Source organism: Diadema setosum, chromosome 6 (genome assembly GCF_964275005.1).
Source record: "Diadema setosum chromosome 6, eeDiaSeto1, whole genome shotgun sequence".
NCBI classification, from domain to species: domain Eukaryota; kingdom Metazoa; phylum Echinodermata; class Echinoidea; order Diadematoida; family Diadematidae; genus Diadema; species Diadema setosum.
In genome coordinates, this window is record NC_092690.1 from 22,548,166 (window position 1) to 22,569,229 (window position 21,064).

The following is a 21,064-nucleotide window of genomic DNA, read 5'->3' on the forward strand; positions in this document are numbered from 1 at the left end:
TTCTGGGAAGGGCAGCAAATGGCCAGTCTTCCCTGTTTATTCCGAGGAGAACCGATTGCGGTCTACTGGAAAAAGGGTATTACAATGTCAAATTATTATAACGCCATAACTCGGAATACAGACCGACCTCTCCTATCCGACCTTCCTTATCCGGATCTCTCTATTATCAGGATGCGATCTAGGCGTTATGATTATTATTATTTTTTCAATCTAAAACGGTAACAAGAGGGATTTCAAACTCAAACAAAATTCTTACACAGACTCAGATGGCATAATACTAACAAATTGATTTCATAAAAAAAAAAAAACGCCAGTAGATATCATTTTTCGGTGATATCAAAGAAAGAGTTTCAGTGCACGCTACCTTCAATATATAGTTAACATGTACATGTAACAGTCCGAGAGGAAAGTACAGTGTACATGTGTAGCTACCATTGGGGAGGCAGCTGCACGTAATAAACATTGAGTCTCCCATATCCGGCTAATCCCTTATCCGGATGAGTGCCGGTCCCGACATGTCCGGATAGGAGAGGTCCAATTGATCCCACTTTTATATCTTGTGTGTTGTGCATCATTGTAAGTGGCTTGCGTTTTCAATTTTCTCGTGTAAGTTTGAAAGTTTGTTATCTTCTCTTTCTGCTTTGTCTATATAAGTCACGTCATACCTGATTGCATGCTATTTCAAAGATGGGTAAGCTGATGTCAGGCTGTTCATTTTCAGGATAGCTTTAGGGGGTTTCACATGCAAGCTTTTTTTGTTGAAATGAAGGTATGTTTTATATTTTCTCATGGCATGTTTAATATTCCCCTGAAAAAAAAAAAAAAAAAAAAAAAAAAAAACCTCATCATTTATCTTGAAGGAAAAATGAGTTTTGTATCAAATGAACCTAGATTATACTACACTACTTCGAGAGTCAGTTTGGAAAGCGATTCAGTGCAGATCGGGCGGTCTTTAATCTTACATAGGTCCATGTCCCACCTCACTTCATATCATGAATTAACTTCTTTCTATGAAAAGGGTCACTCTTCCATTGATACAATACAGGACAGGAGTCCTGTTTCTTGAAAATTTCTTACGACAAATGCAAGCTCAGCCAGATGATGGCCAATCAGCTTTGAGCATTTAAGTCATTTCCATAGTGACTGTGAACTGGTAAACTTCTTCCTGACATATAAGGCTGTATGGTAACTCTTTCCGGTTGCTGTCTCCGTCACAGGTGCCACTGTCGACACGGCAGAGGATTTAATAGTATGGCACAATCAGCGGAAGAGTGGAACAAGGTTTGATGACGGTTCTGTGGACATACTAGTAAGCCAAAACTACAGCCTTGTATTCAAACAACCTGTCGATTTTAACGTCGCCGGACAATACATCTGTCGTGTCTCAAACTACAAAGCGGAGCTCCACGCCAATACTACCACAGTCACTGTGCGTGGTAAGTTCTGTTACGTCAATATGTTTTGGCGAGCGCCTTAAAGACCTAATAAAATGCTTGCAAAATTTTTTAATATGCAAAAGAAATGTAAAATATATGTCATGATTATCAATGTTAATATGTTGTCAGTGTCGTTCCGGTTTTCATTGCTTCTAGAAACTCCCCCAAATATCACATTTTTGGAGGACCCCGTTGCAGCTTTTGCGAAAAAGATAGTCACGTGACCAACACCCCTGAACCGATTGATGACGTATAAGCACGGAGTTGTGCTCAGTTAGCAGACGCCGCTCAGCACAAGCACTCAGATTACTAGCTTGGTACACGCGCGTACACGATAGCTAGCCCGGCCAGGCCCGGGCCCCGCGGGATGTGCGCTCCCGGTCGACACACTGACTGTCGACATGTACGCATTACCACGTACATTATTACTAAGTTAGCTTGCACAGATACCTGGTACCTCGAGCATAATGTCTTCCCCTATATGGGTAAACTTCGACAGTGACATTGATGATGATGATGGAGACTGCAGCTCTGACGATAGCGGAGAGGAAGAGGAGGCACATGAAGTTGAAGGGGAAGATGGGGAGGGAGAGGCAGCCGATGAACCAGAACGTTATCGTGGGGCTGCACCTTACCGATATGAACCAGCTGCATCTCCCCCGCTGCCAGCGCCAGTGCAAGAGCGTATGAACATGGCACCAAGCCCGAGAATAGACCTCACGGAAACGATCGCCTGGGAAATACAGAGTGGTATGTCTGGTATGCCCCCATATAGTTTAACGTTAGAAAGGATACACTGTATTCTACATGACTGACATTGTAAGTTGTAACTGTCTAGTAAGTAGATTAGAAGAACAGGCCCAGCTCGCTCACAAAGTGAGCGGCTACTCCGGCCGCAGCAAGCAAGCGGGAGCGTCCCGGCCGTGGCCTGGCCCGTCGGCCGGCGCTTACAAGTTAAACTACCACTGGGTACCAGTAGTAGTCTAGTAGTAGATCTAGTAGCAGTCTACTAGTAGTTATAATAGTCTACTAGTAGTAGTAGTCTACTAGTACTACTACTAGTACAAGTAGTGTACTATTACCACTACGGCACTAGGTCTAGTAGACTAGTAAGTAGTAATAGCAGAATCTTTGGTAGTAGCACAGAGGCTACACTCTAACGATTAACGGTTAGGGGGATATGTTATTACAGGGTGGGTCGTGGCTAAAAAAAAAAAAAAAAAAAAAAAAAAAAAAAAAAAAAAAAGCCTAACACGTTAACCAGTTTCCCATAGTCAGTTTCTGCAATATGATCAGTAATTTAGATGCGTCATTTTCTAAGAAAAACGATACCAAGAATGATCGTCAATTTTGGTCGAGTAGTTTTTGTTTTATGCTAAAAATCATACTGTGGAAGGAAGCCCAAACGCCGTGACCGATGAATGCCACGGTGGGGCTGGATTCACGAGTAGGTCTAGGCCTATAAAGCAGGCGAGTCGCCGTAGTATTAGTACAGACACGCAGTGGTGGTGGGGCTATCGTGAAATAGGCCCCACCGCAGTCACGCGTGCACCGTACCCGTGCGTTTATAGCAAGCAAGGGTAGGTCCTCCTAGGGTTTAGGGTTAGGTAGGGTTGTATTTATGGTTAAATTGGCCGTTAAATTAGTCGAGCCGAGGGCCATATTATGAAGTCATTTTCGCCGCATTCACGAGTATTCACTGTGGAAGGCAGCCCCACCGCCGTGCTTACCTACCGAGATGAACGCCACACGGTGGGGCTGAAACAGGCGAGTCGCCGTAGTATTAACTATTATAGTACAGACACGCAGTGGTGGGGCCTATTTCACGAGTTTGCCGAAAATAATGGATATCCAAGCGTACCACAGTTGTAATCTGTATTATTGGCAGTATTAAATCCGATACAGTTCATTAAATATTCTTTTGTCTAAAGGCTTAGCCAATGACAATAGTGCAGCGCAGCACCTGCTATGCGCTCGCTAGCTCGCTCCCCCGCCAGCGCTATAGCCAGTGCAGCCGCCGGCCGCGCGCCGGCTGTCGCTGCGCTGCGCTAGCATAGCCTTGCCAGCTCGTTGGCTACGGCTAGACTGGTCGTGAACGACTCCGTTCTTAGACGTCATCACAATTTAGAAGTGATAGTGCGCCGCATGCGGTGAAAGTATAGCAAGTTTTCCAAAACCGAGGAAATTGCATCCATTATGTTAACAAATATAGAACAAAATTCAGAACAGTAAAAAAACCCGCACAACCATAGAATTACTTAGAATTTAACATTTAATATTATTACATCATTGAGAAAAAAATGCCTAAACCATTTTATTAGGTCTTTAAGAGTTTTTCTCTCTTCTTAATGCCGACAGCTGTCACATATTGACTTCCTATAATCTCTGAGATTTTTAAGTTTCTTTCTTTCTTTGCTGAAAATACTCGTGTTACCTTCCTTTCCATTGCTCCCCTTTAATTTGACTCATTTTCATATTTTTGTTTTTGTGTTGTAAAGTTTTGAAACACATGGGCCTCTGTGTTGTCTTCGTATTGTTTAAATTCTTTCATACTTATTTTCTATGTTCCTGTAACTTGTTGGTGACGACTTGTGTTACATGTAGGAAGGCAGGCATCGGGCAAACTGTACCTTTATTGCCATGTTATCATGTTCAATCTTCTGATTGACTCTTATACTGTTATTACCATTGACCATTTGTACACATGAAATGTCAATGGCACTCTAAGCTCCTGGTCGTATAGGGGGAGGGGGAACGGTGGTGATGTAATTGACAATGTTTACCTGGAGTGAGGATATTTTGTAGTTAACACAAATTTATGCGATCATTTTGGAAAGCGAATATAAGAAGTAAAGCATTTTAAAGAAACATGAAAACAAACGGAAATCATAGATGAGTCTAAACAAAAACCCGTGATTGAGTGTTTAACCGTATTCCAAGTGAAAATAAAACGAAGGTAATTGGTCAAAGTTGGACACGTATCAAGAAATATATTACAAAGTCAGCGAGTCAGGAAACTAAACACCTCCGGCACTGTCCGGTGAGGAAATATAAAATATCTGTATTGGTTTCAGCAACGCAATTGCTTGCAAAAAAAAAAAAAAATCCAAGTCACATTTTCATCGTTTTTCACAGAGTCATGAATTATGTACATTGTAATTGGTATGCTACGAACCAAAAATATAAAACTATGGGGTAAGACGTCCAAGGATTTTTCTTATTTTAATGCGGGCGGGGGACACATTTCCCTTGAACGAATTTGATACTGAGATTAGACACAATAAAGTAATATAAACGTCGCGTATAAAAAAAAAAAGAAAGAAAATAAACACAAAACACACACACGCAAAAATGCCCCCCCCCCCCCGCGTTCTAATGACAATGATGATTCAGAAACAATTATTATCATGATAATGATGGTAACAATGAAACAGTTGTTAGAGGACATTCTTATAAGTTTTTAAAGGTAAAATGATGCCCCACATTTTTTTCTTGCTTATTTAATTTAAATTTCCATAGATTCCTTTACAGTATGCCACTACTTACGTTTCATACAGTTCTGAGCTTATCTCCCCCTCCCTCTCCCCTCCTAATCTCAATACGATTAATTCATCGTACACAGGACAAAATAAGCCTAGTTTGATTTGAAGAAAGGGTGGTATTGAATTTCCAATTTCTTTCTCAAACATTTTTCTTTTTGTAAACTCTCAGAAATGTAGCGTTCCCTCAAAAAAGCGTTAAATATCTCCTTATTTTCCAATCTAGAATTTGAAGTACGGACAACAACGAGATTAGCAGTTTGGAAGGGGGAGACCGCTTCATTGCCGTGTAAGCTTCCTTACACGCCCTATCAGGTCCGGTGGGTCGATGAATCCAGTGGAAAGGTTGTGGCGAATTATACAGACGGTACCTTCCATTCCTTGTCTGGCGGGAATGGTAGATACAGCATGGAAAACGACTTCAGCCTGACGATTAGTGAAGTCAGTGTTCTGGACGAGGCGACACTTACTTGTCAAGTTTTCGCGTACGACTCAAAGAGTTGGGGGAACTCGACAGAACTAACTGTAAATGGTATGTGTTTCCTGTTGACATACTGCTTGTGAATCTCATTTCATTAGTTTTCGTGTCTATACCAGAAGAGAGAGTACAAATACCTGAAATAAAACACATTTGACTCATGAGCATATTTGCAGAGATTAAGGGGGAGACATGGTGATCTAAATCTCATCTTATCTATGTTTTTTTTCATCAAAATTAAAACATTTTTTCTTGACAAAGAAGTTCAAAGTTATGCAAATCATATGCATCGTATAATTAACATAATCTTAGTCCGATTCTGTCATCTTTATCTGTGTGCTGTCGACCACCTCAGCCCGTGGGAGCCATCCTAGCTTTCACAGATGTCAAGGGGATAAGCAGTGTACCAAGGAGGTGAACAGCCGAGAATTCCAGCTCTCGTGCACAGTACGTGGGACTAAACCGGACGTCGCAATGTCACTGACAGTGGTTGGGAAGTCAGACGTTAGATTACTCCCAGCGTCCTTCGAGAGACGGGAGGATGGTACCAGCGACCAAACCATCTGTGCGAACGTGTCAATGAGCTCCGAGAGTAGCAGCGAAAACTTCACCTGCAGTGCTCATGGAGAAGCTGTTCAGGGGATTGCAAATGCAACGATAACGGTTAACTTGAAGTCAGGTAGGACCTTCACTTGATAAAATGACAAAAAATAAACACAAAAAACACATAGACCGTATTGTAAATATCATAACCCCTCCCGTATTCGCCTTCTCGTAAGACTCACCAATGCTGACTCAATGCAGCTCAAGGTTATAATTTTATGCTGAATGTTTGAAGTCCCTTTTTATGCCTCCGCCACGAAGTGGTGCCGGAGGCATTGTGTTTTCAGGTTGTCCGTCCGTCCGTCCGTCCGTCCGTCCGTACGTACGTCCGTCCGCTTTCGTTTACGCGATAACTTGAGTAATATTTCCTGGAATTTTACCAAACTTGGTCCAAGTATGAAGTATGATGGGGCAATTATCTGATTAGATTTTGGGTGAAATCGGCTGAAGGTCAAAGGTCAAGGTCAAATCATGAAATTGTATCCGTTTACGCGATAACTCAAGACTGGATGGAGCAAATTTCACCAAACTCTGTTGGAGGATGATGTATGATGGGACAATTACTTGATTAGTTTTTCAGTGAAATCGGACAGAGGTCAAAGGTCAAAGATCAAGGTCAAATCCTAAAATTTATCTGTTTACGTGATAACTGAAAACTGGATGAAGCAGCTTTCACCAAACTTGGTCCAAGGATGATGTATGATGGGACAATTAGTTGAGTAGATTTTAGTGACATTGGCAAGAGGTCAAACTATAAGGTCAAAAGGTCAAGGTCAAATTCTACAAATGTTGCAATTTCCCCCATATCTATGCAATGCCCGAAGGTATTTTCTTGAAACTTGGTGTGGACTACTGCGTAAAAATTCTCCAGAGAGAGTTTCATGTCATAAGAAAGGTGAAAAGGTCAAAGGTTAGGTGAAAATGTTGCAATATTACTTTTCTCTCAAATGCTTCTGTAGCGGTTTCCAATATCTCGGTATTTTTACTGTCTGGCTGCTGTCAATTATGCTGTCTGACAACCCAGCATTCTGTCGACATCCACGCGAGCTTTCTTTGTGCGCCGACACACGACAGGTGCGCACTACATTCTTCGCTTTTGTCATCGTGCCGAGGTACGCGTATTTCACATTCCAACAGTAGTCGGGTTTTCATAAACACACCCCTTGTTTTTCTGTCACGGAAACAAGCTACCAATTAGTGACAAGCTACGCATCTCCATCAGCCAATTACCACTCTCAAAGCTCCTGTCCGTGACATGTTTTCTCCGACCACGCTGTTTCATTTTCCACGCTTCCTCACTTCACGATTAGCTTTCATACTGAGAGCACGTTCTAATCGTTGGAGTCACTCACGTCCGCATACTATGTCCGTATGTACTTCACACGTCTTCTCGCGCTGACGATACCTCGCGCCGTGGACTGGCATTTCATACGGATTATACAATACGGATTATTACACTTTCCCGGATTTCGTACTTCGCGGCATTCGCTACTTTTCATCGCGACTCGCCCTTTCTTCAGGCTACACTCCAACCTGGGGATCTTTACATCGCTACATTCAACGCAACCGGCGCCTCGTTACATCGCTGCATTCAACGCGATCTGCGTCCCATCACATCGCTGCTTCTGTCCTGCTAGCGCGTGATCTGTGGTGTGCAGACTCTACCACAACCAGCTAGGGACCGTGCAGTTCTTCTATCCAGCACTCCAGCGGTGGATCGACTCTACCCTCGCTTGTGCTAGCCGCGGCACTCGGAGGATACTCCACGCAGCCGCTGGATATTTTGTACATATTTCTATGGGACACTGTCGTCTTCGGACACCCTAAGTGCATTCGGAGTTAGTCCATATTATTTCGGGAAGTGCAATACAACCTACAAGGACACTAAACACCTCTTCTGGTGCCCTAGTGCATTCCACACTACTGATACGGTCGCCTACCATTCCTGCTGGTGGTGCCCAAAGCTCCAAGTCCCGTTAGCCACTCGGTGAGTAATAATTTAGTTAGGTATTTCATCATAGGCCCGCACCATAATACCCACACTTCAATGTATCTTCGTGGAACTTGGTACATATGCATGTACAGTCTGGCAGGGATTATCTAGGGAATTTAGGGGTCATGGGTCAATAGTCAGGGGTCAAAGGTCAAGGTCAACTCCTCAAAATTTTACTATTTCCCTCATATATTAGTATATACGCAATGCTTGCATTATTAGTTTCAAAACTTAACACATGCATTACCTAATGGAGATTCTCCGGGAAATTTCCAGCCAGAAGGTCAAAGGTTAAGGGTCAAAGGCCAGGTTTCAATGCCCCCCCCCCCCAAAAAAAAAAAAAAATATCTATTTTGTACTGTCATCACACTCTTTCTTCGTACCATGGAAATTACTCATTGCATAAACTTTCCCAAGATTCCCCAAATATGTGTACCTGCACTCTTAGAAAATTATAGCAAACCCAGTTCAAGACATTTCTGACAAACCTGTCATTTCAATATTTTGCCAGTTATGTGAAACTGTCATGGATCACACATTGTGAAGACATCGTACTATACGCCTATTGGGAGAATCATGCATTATGGCGGAGGCATCAGTCGCCATAGCGACATTTCTAGTTTGGTTCTGATTTCAAGGAGGAAAATGAAGTTCAAGTTTGTGCGTTTCATTTGCATTGTCTTCCCATTTGCTTTGCATAATACGACGCTCTTGACCACTTGCTGTTGATTAAACTCGTAAATTCCGCAAACAAACTTTGTATTTTGTCCGACTCTAATGCGAGTTTCACATGGAAGTTCGAACATGGAAGAGTGCAGTTAGATCATGGGACACTATATATGGTCTCTTTTGGGAAAAGTAAGTCTACCGGAATTGAGATGTTATATTTCAAACTTGGACTAAGTTATTTGATGTATATAAGAATAGGAGTCTCTGGTTACTTTAATTGTATTGATATATAAGAATGCAAAAAGGCAATAAGTTGATGTGAAGCAGACAACCATTCAAATTGGAGAAGATGACAATGTCATAACATCTTTTATTGTGCAATTGACATACTGCAGTAATCGACTCATTTGCATTGCATCCAAAATAATTTGTCGATGAAGTCATGTGCAAATTTGGCGAGCGGAAAAGTTCTTTCATCTTATGTGCAATCATCTTATGTCTGCTATTTTATTCGTCTACCTTTACTGTGGTCTGGCAGATAATCATATTGATAGCTGTCATGGCATTACTAGGACTTCCATGAATTGATTAATAAATTCATGAATGAATTGATTGATTGAAATTCACGAAAATATGTTTCCATGTAGCGCACAAACAAACACACACGCACACACACACACACACACACACACGTGTATAATATATATACACCCACCACGTGCATTTCGCAAAGATTACAGCTATTAGTATATTTATTCGTTCATTTGTATACCAAAGCTAGTATAAATGCCGTTGCGTCTCCACACACATATATAGTCATTATGCTTGAAATTGATTTTGTTTTTCTTTTTCATTTTCCTTCTTCTTTCATCGTCATGTGCAGGAGGACTTTCTGAGGCCACAATTATCGCAATAATCGCGATACCTCTTATTGTCTTGATAGGTGTCGTGCTGTTTCTTGTGTTTAAACGCACACGTAAGGAGCGAGATAATGGACACAGAGGAGGTAGATACATGTGGACCATTTTCAACGTCTTTCAAAGCAATGCTAAGTGTTGTTACAGCAACGGTATGACGACATTGATTTCACTTATAGGAGCCAACATCCCAACACAATACACTGTACAACACAACATAACACAACACAACACAACACAACACAACACAACACAACACAAGAAATGACAACGCAATACATTACCGTTTATTACTGAATGACACCATGGAATAGAAATAGAATGCAAATCTAAATTTCAAGGATATGTCCAAATTCCTCCAAATGCATTTATTGCCATGACATCAAAAACAAATTGAAACGTTGGACAAAGTTACACATAGTTTGGTATGAACCAACACAGAAGATTTCTCGACTATGACATTGTTGGCCTTATATTAAAAAAACAAAATGTGACATTTGGTAGGAATAATACATATCATGCTCAAATACCACACACTGTGAGTAAGATGTGAGGCAGAAAAAAAAAAAAAGAAAAATTAATCACAAGGTTAAAACATTCATAGTTTATCCAAAATTGAAATGATTATAAGATTCCGTGACAACTATGTGGAACTTGGTAGGTATGGTAAAGGGCTTCAAACACCACATACTGAACTGAGATATATCAAATACTGAATTGAGGCATAAACATGATATCCCACGACGCCACATATTCATGAAATGTTTGTATTCAACTTTGAGGTACATCTATAGTTCAATTATTGGAGAGAAAAATGTTTTGGTTTTTTTTTGTAAGAAAAAAAAAATATTGTATAGCTTTGTTTAATGTTGCTGTAAAGTAGATGTTTGAAGACTAGCGACAAGCTGGCAACCGAGTCTAGGCTGTCGACCCCTGCTCCCACATTTTTGATGAGAAAAAAAAATGAAAGCGTTGTACCCCCTCACAAATGATAATTCTATGGCCTGATAGTGGCCACGAATCATTCGGTGGCGCGACACCTATTTCTTGCGGCCCCGGGCCAACGGGCTGTCGTCAATGTCGAGAACTGATGTGGTTTCCAGTTTGTATTACCAGGGGAATATAAATCAGAGTCCTTGATTTTGCAAGCAACCCATCAATGGATAGCGTTTACAGTAATGGGTGTAGCTGATGAATTAGTAAATGATTGTCGTATAATTATACTTTTCTTGGCATCATCTCGCAGATTATTGTTGCCTTAGCTTCTTTAGACACCGTGCTTACCAGAGGAGTCGAGACTGCGAAGACAATAGAACAGAACTTGGTACGTTTGTTTGAGGTATTCATATTTACAGCCAAGGCTGTAAATTTAATGTACGACACATTTACTGCTGTATCACATGATCATAACATGGCGAGAATAGATTGCTGAAAAGGTTGATTCGCCAACAGTTTATTACATTTTCTCTTCTACAAGAACATTCATGACAACAACAACGCATTGAGATTATTTGCCGAGTGCATGATCAACGCACTATCGTTTATAAAGTAAAAAGATTCTACCTCCTTGCCCCTGAAATTAAAAAAGAACAAAGGGTAAAATGAAGGAGTAGAAACGACCCGGCAAAACTACCAACAGAGAAAGAACTATACGTTCATATCCATGTGAGCATTGTGGTGTAGTGGACATCTGTCTAAACTCCGAATTCTAAAATAGGAGATCCTGAGTTAAAATCCTAAGTTTTGCATGCTTGAGCAAGATGGACTCATTAGACTCCCCCACCCATAATATTTTACGTAGAAACACCGGTCAATGATGAGGTAATGGTGAACAACAGCACTGAAAAGGCTCCCGTGGGTGAATATGAACATATTGAACTTTCTTTTGTGAGTATAAACTGAATCCAGTGCACCTCTCTTACCAATTAAATATTGTCACAATTAAATGACAGAGCAAGTGGTTGTCATAATCTTTGATTAATATCGATGTGACAAATATATTAGACTGTTATTGCGTCGCATTGAAAACAGAGTGAATCAAAATACATTCAGCATACGAATTATTGCGACCAGTCACAATCCATATATTGTATGCTGATAATCATACCATGCAATGCAAAACTAAGAGCAGTGATTGTTGAAATAACGATGGCGATATCAATTACAGCTGTACATTAAGAGCAGTTGAGCATGATGAGTTTAAAGGATGTGATGGAGTTTGAAGATCATGACTCATAATGTCGCTTGTAAGCATGAAAGATCGTAAGCTTCCCTGAGAAAAATAGTAGATATCGAAATTCTGTAAAGCATCGGGAGAGTATTGAGAGAGAAAGAGAGATATAGAACAGTCGTTTTCACAGTTTAGGACATCCATAGGCCGTTGTAGGCTTATCGACGTGTTTCCCCCTAACTAGGCCGGGCTATATACATGGATAGAGGAACACTGGGGATGGGGTGGGGGGGGGGGGGGCGACAGGCCCTCCAGATCTCGGCCGTCGACCACGCGACTGAGCCTACAATCGGGGCACACATTGCCTGTGACGTAATCTACAAAACTGTAAAGTTTATTTTTCAAAAAAAATCTCATTTATGCCAATCTATGCTAATTGATGCATAATGTATGTGTGATATCACTCCATCTGATGTATTATCTCTGGTTCATTAGAGTGAGTGATATGATCATAAATATGAGTATATCATTTAATCAGGCCTACCACAAATGTGAGTATAATTGATAATCGTTCATGAATAAGATGGTTGATTTTCGAGATTTCGGATTAGTCGCGTACAAAGTGTGGGGCAGTTATTGACACTGGCAGGGGCGGATCCAGGAATTCCGTAAAGAGGGGGCGCGTTTACAAAATTATAGGGGGGGGGGGTGCACGCACCCCTCCCCCATTTTTGTCTTTTTATTTCTGTTGTTTCAACAAAAAATAAAGGGGTGGGGGGGGGGGGGGGCGTGCGCCGGTTGCGGTCCTCCCTGGATCCGCCCCTGACTGGGCTCTATAGTTATGACAGCAGAGCAAGCATATTTTCTTGTAGTGGATGAGCAGTATGTGTTGTGTGTTGGTAAGGAACGGGGATGGTGCTGGAAAGGTTGGCTGGTTGTGATCGGTTTGTATTGTTTTGACATCACAAATTTACCTATATATACATTTAAAGAGATAGCATAGTTTTGGTTGAGATGGAGGAATCAGATTTTAACATTTTTCCCCGAGATTATTGGAAACCATTTATGAACTATTAAAGAGCTTACAGGTCTAAGAAGAATTCAAATTCAATTTGATGAAAATCGGTTTCAAAAAGTAAAACAGTGGTTTTAACAAAAAGTTGGTCCTACTTTTATTAGGACCATTATGTTGTCGCATATTTCAGCCATTTCAAGACCCATTTTCATCAAATAAACTTTTATCTCCTTTAGAACTGTGTGCTTTTTGTCGAGCCCACCGGAAGTGTGGGGAGACTAAGGAATCACCCGCGGCGTCTGTCCTTCCGTCGTCCGTCCGTCCGTCGTCCGTCCGTAACGCTACAAAAACTTGAATAACTCTCTCCTGAGGACTACAGTTTCAATCAAACTTGGAGGAAAGAGTGGTTATACAAAGGTACACATTTACCAAACATGAAGGTCACCTCAATGTCAAAGGTCACAGGCAGGGGTCAATGTTATGTTTTTACGGCGCGTTGCGATTATGGCTCATAACTTTTGATGTGTATGTCCCTTTGTGACCAAACTTGGATAGTAGATGTCCCTTGGGGAGTTGAAGGTCACCACAAGGTCAAAGGTCACAGACAGGGGTCAACGAACTTTTAGGGCCCAATGTTAAGTTTTTACCACGCCTTTTGATTAAGGCTCAAAACTTTTAATCCATATGTCTGTTTGTGACCAAACTTGGATGGTAGATGTCCCTTGGGGAGTTGAAGGTCATTACAAGGTCAAAGGTCACAGACAAGGGTCAACAAACCTTTAGGGCCCAATGTTAAATTTTTACGTCGCGTTTCGATTACGGTTCATAACTTTTGATCCCTATGTCCGTTTGTGACCAAACTTGGATGGTAAATGTCCCTTGGGGAGTTGAAGATCACCACAAGGTCAAGGGTCATAGGCGGGGTGAATGAATTTCCGGGAGTTAGAAAAACTTTAATTTCTTCTACGCGAATGGGAGAGACACAATTTGGGTGTTATGAGAGATTTCTCATTATCCACAAAAATTGGAAAGATAAAGTCCCATCTCAACCAAAAGTATACGATCCTATTTAAATATACACTGTATGCCAGCAGTCTGAAGAATCATTTCATCTTCAAACTCTCTATGCCTCCCTTCTTTAATCGCCACAGTGGAAGCATTAGAGAATCTGAGGAAACAAATACGTGACTACAGGCCTGGAGGTGAAACGGGAAGTAAAGTTATCGTGAACGAGGCGAATCTTGGGATATTTGGTTTGATGGGAGTTGGCAAGTCGGCCTTCGTCAAGTCGATAGTTTTCGCCCTGACAGGTAATACACTGCCGTAAGAACTGTCATATATCAATACAATATATATATATATATATATATATATATGAAGAGTTTGTTTGCAAAAACCGATAAGTCCATATTTACCAAATGGAGATATTTGCGATTAAAGGTCAAGAAAAATAAAGAGAATAATAAGAAAATTTTTGCTTCTTTTGACCATAACTTCAAAAATATACCTTTATATGTAGTGACCAATATATCATTTAAAAGGTATTATTTTGTACTTTATGACAGAGATCGTACTTCAAAATCTTCAAAAATGGACTTATCGGTTTTTGCAAACAAACCCTTCATATATATATATATATATATATATGAAGAGTTTGTTTGCAAAAACCGATAAGTCCATTTTTGACGATTTATATTTGGCTGTATATCATGAATACTGGAATACTGGTACCTTCTTCTAGACAAATCGGCCAGTAGACTGTAGAAACAGAGGTCAGTGCGTTGTACTTGTCAATAACTTTAAAAAAGTATAAATGTTTTGAAAACAATTCAATTAATCATCTCATCAAGATTTTATTTACTTTATTAGCTCACCTGAGCCAAAGGCTCAAGTGAGCTATTGCGATCGCCCTTCGTCTAGCGTCCGTCGTGCGTCGTCCATCGTCCGTCGTGCGTCGTCTGTCGTGCGTAAACTTTTTACATTTTCATCTTCTTCTTGAAAACCCCAAGACCGATTTTCATCAAACTTGGCAGGTAGCATCCCTAGGGGTTTAGGAACTCAATTTCTTAAAATGGGCACCATGCCCCACCCAGGAGGCCCCCAAGGGGGCCCAACCCCCCCAAAATTAAGGAATCTGTAAAAATCCTCTTCTCTAGAACCAGAAGTGATAGAGCTAAGTTAATACTATGAGTTAGTACAGTGATGACTATAGTTTCAAGTTTGTTCATGGCAGAATCAGGGGTGCCCCCCTTGGAACCCAGGGGAGGGGGGTGGGGAGGGGTCCTAATGGGGCCTAAATTGTACATTTTCATCTTCTTCTTGAGAACCCCATGACCCATTTTCACCAAACTTGGCAGGTAGCATCCCTAGGGGGTTAGGATCTCCTTTTGTTAAAATGGGCACCATGCCCCACCCAGGGGGCCCCCAGGGGGGCCCAACCCCCCCTCCCACAAAAAAAAATGAAGGAATCTTTAAAAATCTTCTCTAAGATAAGCTAAGATAATACTATGAGTGAGTACATTAATGACTGTAGTTTCAAGTTTGTTCATGGCAGATCCAGGGGTGCCCCTCTTGGGGGCAGAGAGGAGGGGGTTGGGAAGGTCCAAATGGGGGCCTGAATTGTACATTTTCATCTTCTTCCTGAAAACCTCATGATGGATTTTCGTCAAACTTGGCAGGTAGCATCCCTAGGGGGTCAGGATCTCAATTTATCAAAGTGGGCACCATGCCCCACCCAGTGGGCCCCAGGGGGCCCCAATGCCCCCAAATTAAGGAATCTTTAAAAATTTTGGCCCTTATTGTACATTTTCATGTTCTACTTGAGAATGCCTGGTCAAATTTTAGTAAAGCTGTGAATAATTTAGATTAGTGACTGCGTGAAAGGTGAACTTGCGATACTCAGGTGAGCGCTAGACCCGCGGGTCTCTTGTATATTTTTTTATTCTGATATTTTGTCGGTAAGCAAGATTTGTATTGAAGTTACCCTACTAACTTTTGAGATATTGTGGAGGCTGGATTGAGACAAAACATAACATCATATCAACATTGTATCATTGTGAATCATGATACCATAGAGCAGTAGAAAAAACCTGATAACTTGCTTACCATTTCCTTGGAGAAGTTTATATTTTATTGCAAGCATACATGGTTAGGCAAACAATTCGCTGCACTTTGTTGGTTTTATTTATGTTTTTTCCAGGTATTGTGTTATACAGTAGACAATTACAGAAGAAAAAAAGAAACAACTACCGTAATCACATGTGCTTGTGACCGAGGTCATTGTTTCGCAAAAACATTTGAAAAAAAAAATACTGTGTAATTCTGCTGGAGACATGTGATCTTAAAGCTCAAATCCTGCCTGGTCTAGATTCACGTAGGTGTCCATTGTGAACTGTGTGGCTCCTTGTTCTCTTCGATATGTTCAGTGATGACACGTCCACCGTCAGAGATGGGTGGTTGCCTGCTGAGGACCATCGAGTCCTTCGGAGAAGATAGGTTTGTTCTGCATATTAGGAACATCAGCGACATTTATTTTGATGGGAAGTCGTTTGACGGCAGCTCTGTTCTCTGCACTGACTCAGAACGTAAACTTGCAGGGGGGGGGGGGGGGGCTCCCAGGCCTCTCCCCTCCAGATCTCGGCCGTCGCCCACACATTGGCACACACATTGCCTATGATGTACTCTAAAAGTTTAAACTAAATGATCATTTATGCTAAATTATGCTAATTTGTGCTGATGATGCATGAAATCAAGACAATTCGGTATAAATCACTAAATAAAGCTCAAAATGGTCACATTTTTTGGTATTTATTCTTTTTATTGTCCTGAGCAAATATAAGAGAAAAAAAATTGTGCCATCAGAAAAAAATATTCTTGAGTATTTTATTATTTTTTGAATTTCCTATGTATTTCTTTTGGACTTTATGTTTTTCATTGTTTCTTCAATGATATTTATCGGCGACATTGTTCCGAACAAGAAAATATGCTATTCATTGGTTTTTATCGATAAAACTTTTATAAAATTTGCCCGTAAGCGCAGTTTGCATTGAAATTGTGCACGAATTCACGTTTTTTAGCAATTTTTGTTCTGACATGCACGTACATATTTATGCGCAACTTCGGAACCACGCGCCGGGCATCGCAAATTTGGTGTCAAAGATGCAGGAGACTCGAAAGAAAAAAGTCATGAAACGTTGCGGCGATAGCCTTTCGCGTTAGCAATACATCGCGCGGAAAGTCGAGGGGGGGGGGGGTCGGAGGCCCCCCTCCCCCGGCCTAGTTAGGGTAAAGGGTCAAATCGCCCACTATAAATCTGGCTTCCCGCAAGGCGGTTCGGTTGATCCCCACTAACTAATTATACCATCCTCGCATTTCTCGACGAAGTAGCCAGTCAGACATCAGGTCGGTAGGTATCAGTCCACAGACTTCTCTGTCACGTTGTACATTGCATACTGTAGTCCCTGGACGTGCATTGTTGGCTCACTGGGTAGGCGAACCTTGTTGAGAGCGATGACATGAAATTCGCATCCGGCAACTTGGGGGATTTTGGTAACAATGTAGACCCTGCTATAGAGATTTATGATCGGAAAGGATTTCATGTGCTGTCAACCTGAGCTGAACTTGTCCTTTAGCTCGACATAGTACCCAGTGGCGTATCTAGGGAAAACGGCGCCCGGGGCAAGCACGAAAATTGCGCCCCTAATTTCTGAAAAAGTGTTCAACCCCAACACCATCCCGGTAGGGACTTTAAACAAAGTCCACATGATGCTTTTTCAAGCACTTAAAAGGGATCTTTTGAGGGTGATTTAAATGTTATGAATTTTGATAGATTTTGGCGAGCGAGCGCAGCGAGCGAGCCGAAAATTTTTGTATTTCAGCATACAAAACATGGAATTCTTGTCATTTTTTGCTTACCAAATCTTACAATTCTAATCAAGATATAGTGACGGCCTTATAGATAACGATTTATACAAAAAAACTGAGGACTTTAAAAAATACTCTAAATTCCTGCGCGCGAGTGAGCTGAAATTTGTATAGTTACGTCCTCGTCATCATCACGTATTGTTCTTATCTTTGTTTATATAAATTTTGGCGAGCGAGCGCAGCGAGCGAGCCGAAAATGTTTGTATTTGAGCTTACAGAACATGGAATTCTTGTCATTTTTTGCTTATTAGTGACGACCTTATAGATAACGATTTATACCAACAAACTGAGGACTTGAAAAAATACTCTAAATTAGTACGAGCGAGTGAGCCGAAATTTGTATATTTCTGCGTCATCATTACGTTTTTTTCTTATTTTTTTAATTTTTTTTTGCGCCCCCCTCCCCCGTATGTTCGAAACCGTTGGCGTCCTCTTTTGATCCAATCGGCGATCGCTTCAGAACGAATGAAATTGCAGCCGCTGCTCCGTGTAACATTTTTCCTGCTAAATATGAAATGACATGAGTGAACACAATAGACATTATCATTTTGTCCGCGTCATCGTCACGTTTTGTTCTTATCTTCTTCTCTTTTTTTTATATACACATTTTGGCGAGCGAGCGCAGCGAGCGAGCCGAAAATTTTTGTATTTCAGCTTACAAATCATGAAACTCTTGTCATTTTTTGCTTATTAAATCTTACAATTCTAATCAAGATATAGTGACGGACTTATAGATAACGATTTATACCAACAAAATGAGGACTTGAAAAAAATACTCTAAATTAGTACGATCGAGTGAGCCGAAAAATGGTATATTTCCGCGTCATCATTACGGTTTGTTGTTATCTTGTTTGATTCGGGTTTTTTTTGCGCCCCCTCCCCCCGTATGTTCGAAACCGCTGGCGCCTTCTTTTGATCCAATTGGCGATCGCTTCAGAACGAAATTGCAGCCGCTGCTCCGTGAAACATTTTGCCTGCTAAATATAAAATGACATGTGTGAACACAATAGACACTGTCATTTTGTCATCATCACGTTTTGTTCTTATCTTCTTTTTTATATAAATTTTGGCGAGCGAGCGCAGCGAGCGAGCCGAAAATTTTTGTATTTCAGCTCACAGAACATGGATTTTTTGTGTGAACACAATAAACATTGTCATTTTGTCCGCGTCATCATCATGTTTTGTTTTTATCTTGTTTGATTTGGTTTTCTGCTCCCCCCCCCCCCCACCACTCTCCCCCCCCCCCCTTTCGGGGCGAGTTTTTTTTTTTTTCTTCTTCTTCTTCTTCTTCTCCTTTTCTTTTTTTTTTTCTTCTTCTTCGTTTTTTTCCCTTTTTTTCTTCTTCTTCGTTTTTTTTTTTCGTTTTTTTGCGCCCCCAAGGAGTGGCGCCCGGGGCACGTGCCCCCCTTGCCCCCCCCCCCCCCTAGATACGCCACTGATAGTACCCAAGGATAGGTAAGCCACCTTCGTCTTTCGATGGCGTTCAGCTGACGACGAGACTCTGAGAGAAATCATAGGGGCAATTCCGCAGTTAGGTGGACATGACATGGATAAAAGAAATGTGCCTCTTTATCTTACCCTTTGATCTAGGTATCAACTAATGCCATGGATGTTCACCAATCATTAGGGTCTTTCAAATTCAGTAGATTTTATTTTTCGCATTTATTGATTTTGCGAGATCTAAAACCATCATTTAAAATGTACATGTGGGACTGGGGAGGCTGAAATTCACTTAAATGCAAATTACAGTGGGTTCCTTTGAAATTTTTTCCTCAAAGTTTTGCTAAAGGGTAAAAGATGAATACATTTAAATACTCCAGAAGTCATGTGACATTTTGTCAATTACAAAAGGGTGAAATGACCTGCGGAATTACTCCGGACAAATGTAACGTTACTAACCGTAACGTTACTAACCATGCTTTTGGGGGTCTAGCTAAAAAATTATCGGTCGAACTGCTAAAAAAAATTGCATGAACATTTGTCATGATGCAATAACTGAAATTAATGCAACACTTTGTTTGAAGTAACTTGAATTTTTGCACACTTTTTGTTACAAGACATTGATATTTTTGTCATGTCCTTTTTTCGTAACGTTACTAACCAGCCCTTTAAGTTGCTATAGCAATTCTAATATTTCTTGGATTGTGTTCATTCTTTTCTGTATCATAAACCTGGGAAGGATGAACATGTTTTTGACATAATTTTGACTTGAAATGAATAAATGGTAATTTAGTGGTAAAAACAAATATCTAAATTTGTTCAAATGTAACGTTACTAACCGCGGAATTGCCCATAGACGCAGACGTCAGTAAATGGGTGTGTCGGGTGCTCCAAGAACGTCGAATGGAGACTTGGCTGTATGGGTTTGCGAAACCTCGCTGGGCTGACTGTAGTCCACCTCGTTATCAGCGTTGACCAGGATCTGATATTCTTTGCTTCAGTTAGACATGTCACCTTGAACGTTAAGTCGGATTTCTCGGTGACTGTACACCACCTAGGGGATGAGCACGTTTCTTTCATCGATCTCGAGAATGTAAGCAGTGGTTTCAGCTCTACCATAGCAGTTTAGGCGCCGTCCACTTGACCGTCGTTATTGTCTTTATTGTCGTTATTGATGACACCAAGGCGGTGTGGCTTGTCGGGAACCTCGTACAGTAGTTTCGCAACGACAGCCGCTGGGATCTCAGCCAGCACCTAGAAATCTTACTTACTAGTATGTTTGACCTGTTTCACAAAGAGTTACGATTGATCTTGATCTTACTCTGGATTCATTGAGCGTAACTCCGCGAATCGAGCGTAAGATCAATTCTGATCCTAAGTCTGGCTGTTTCATAAAGATACTTACATTTGATTCAAAGCACATATTTGGTAGGAGATCGACCGTAACTTTTTGGAATCGTATCAATCATAAGATCAATCTTACGATCAATCTTATTGACACTTCATGACCCAGATCCTCGATCGTCAGCTGTTTTCTCAGACCGGTTGGGATTGGCTTAAACCCATCGTCCCGTGCCCTTTTTGCCGATATGTCCCGGGATCGTATTGAAAATCCATTAATAGGGTTTTTTTTTCGTCGTAATACGTATTATTCTTTGTATGTGGAAGCCATCATGACGGTGGATTTCCCACTTGAGAATTACTGCTGAAGGCATTCTGCAGTGGACTCTAATTTGCCTGCTACTATGAGAATGATGTTCTTTGCATACATTACAACCCAGCTAACACAAGAACGTTTTCTAAACGTTCTTGAAACATTCCAAGTTCGTTATTTGGACGTTTTTTCAAAACGTTTTCAGAACGTCTTTTTTGTGGAAGGTT

The 21,064-nt window shown here is 41.0% G+C and overlaps 1 pseudogene; it reads left to right on the forward strand.

Moving 5' to 3' along the window:
• Nucleotides 1-687: 687 nt before the first annotated feature.
• LOC140229645 (uncharacterized) lies at nucleotides 688-9,793 on the forward strand (annotated as a pseudogene).
• Nucleotides 9,794-21,064: the final 11,271 nt, after the last annotated feature.